This window comes from Zeus faber, assembly GCF_960531495.2.
Source record: "Zeus faber genome assembly, chromosome: 9".
Taxonomy (NCBI): domain Eukaryota; kingdom Metazoa; phylum Chordata; class Actinopteri; order Zeiformes; family Zeidae; genus Zeus; species Zeus faber.
Window position 1 is genome coordinate 26610317 of NC_137197.1, and position 2594 is coordinate 26612910.

Sequence of the window (2594 nt, forward strand, 5' to 3'; positions counted from 1 at the left end):
AAACATTAGCGTTACATTGAGAACACACTCACTTTGTGATATCATGAACCAATGCTATATAAATTCACGGTTCGTCTCTAAAAAAAAAAATCGAAAAATTGTAACTTGTGCTACATTGCACAGAATCAGGAGAACTGTAATAAATATCTTACATGACTCAACTGGGCCCTGTGTATTCCTGCCTGCAGCTATATTTATTATTATCATTTGTAATCTCACTCTGTGAAGTTTTATGTGAGTACCATTCAGATCGTTTTACCTGAGTTCATTTATTTATAATAACAATCATAAATATAGCTGCAGGCAGCAAAACGCGGGGTCCAGAGTAGTCGGCCCTTCATTAAAGTTCAATGGACGAGTGTGCTTTGACTCTGTTCTGGTGTGTTTTGTGACTGCAGAAGTTCATTGGTTCTGGCCTGGTTACAGTGAAATTCTGTGATCGGGCGGTGTTTGCGGCTTTGAATGGGTTTCCTACGCCGCAAGTAATGGAGGTTATCATTCTAAAGTAGGGCTGCATGATTATGTCTGAAATGATAATCAGTTATTAATAAATTATAAGTAAACAATTATTGATCATAATTATTAATCCATTTTGAGCAACAGAATTGTTTTATGGCACTTTGAACAAAAAACTGCCTTCACAATAATAATGGATTTTATTATCTCTTTTATTACCGGTATCTATCGATCAATAAATACACTAAGGCAAGTGGTTTAACGGACTCCAATTGTAGAGGATATATAATGAAAAACAATTTGTGTAGCTGTAGCATTGTGTGTGTGGGCTACACATCTTTGTAGTAATTGTAACAAATCTTTGAGGCATCTGGAAGGGAACCCAAAAACACAAGAAGAATGAAAATATAATATATACATACACAACAAAATGTTCCTTGTATTATGTAATTGCTTATGGTTATTGTGACCAGCAATTATAGTTCAGGAAGTTTGTATACATTGATATCTCTGGAATGTCAAAAAATTCTGACAGTGATGTTATTGGGTTTTTATTTTGTGGAACTTACTCTGGTGCGTGTCAGTTGTCCTCAGAAGCACATACTGTACATTTATGCCTTTTAATACACCGCACTTTGTTAAATCCAATTGTCTTCTGGTAATACTTTAACTTCCTTCAAACATAATAAGGTTTAATGGAAATAAAATAATACCTGTCACTTTGTAACTTCCTATGGTTAAGAGTTTGTATCTCATATTCCTTTAGTTAAAATCGAATTGCGACTGTACTGTTTCTGTCACACGATCTGTGTACTGTGTGTACGTCAACTTGCACATCTGTGCTGTGCGAGGCGCCATCTTGGCGAGGTGGCGATTGTTAATTACAAACTTCTTCCACAATAAGGAAACTTGGACGACGCCATGTTGGAACTGCCCCGAATACATATCTTATTCGGATTGTCTGTGGGTTCGTCGGATCCACAACATCCATAAAGTTCTGACGTCAGTCCCATCTCCCATTCGCCATCTTGGTGAAGTCCTGATTGTTGACCAATCACTGGACTGCAATGCTGTCATGCGACGTGTGTGTGACGTTATTTTCGGATGTGAGCGCGTTGCAGCGATGATAATAAATACAGTTTTTTACTAAATTATTCCACAATAATGGACTGATCTGTATCAAACTTGGGTGACAACATGTCGGAACTGCCCCGAATACACATTTTATTCATGTTTTCTGTGAGTGCGGCGGATCCAGGAGATCCATAGACTACTGGTGTCAGTTTTTGATAGGCGGGACCCTAATGATAATAACAATAATATAAGATTAAAAATAGTGCTCACATAGAACTTCAAACAGAATTGAAGGTGAGATTATAAAATGTAAAATAGTTATTATTATTTTTTAGGCGTAGCAGATCCAACACACAGCGATTTGTCCCCTATGTATGTTAAGGACATAACCCAAGAAAATACATTACTCTCACTTTTTTATTTACCCTTATAGGCAAATTATAAAGGCATCCTGTTGGCATGTTCGCATCCTGTTTGCTGTTCCATTATTAAATATCATCCGTCAGTCTGTCAGCCCACGCAACACACAGACAAACACACACACAAAAGCTTAAGCCCACATCCAGAGACAGTACAACGACAGAAAACGTTTGCTTTCATCCATTTTATTTTATTTATGACATTCTATATTTCCGAGACCAATATCATTTTTCAGGGTTACAAGCACACTCAGAACATTTTTAGCAACGAACAGCAAGCATCGCATTTGGCTGCCCACTTTCCCCAATAAAAAGATGTGTACGTGTCACGTCAGTCGCTGGAGTCTTGTGTTAACCTTTGCGTTCGTGTATCACTTATGCACGGTAACCACAGAGGGCTTGCTTGAACCCTTTAACACTAACCCTGACCCTAACGCTAACACTAACACTAACCCTAACACTAACTCTAGTCAGCGTACCATAGGCCTTTAGTCTGCACGGCCTTAGCTCCATTTGCAGCCACAACTAGACACAGTAGTTAGAGGGCTGTTTATCTCAGAGGGAAATGCATTTAACACAGCGGCCTCTGAGAATTAACAATGTAAGAGGTCACCAATACGGATTCATATCTAAAAGAAAACACAT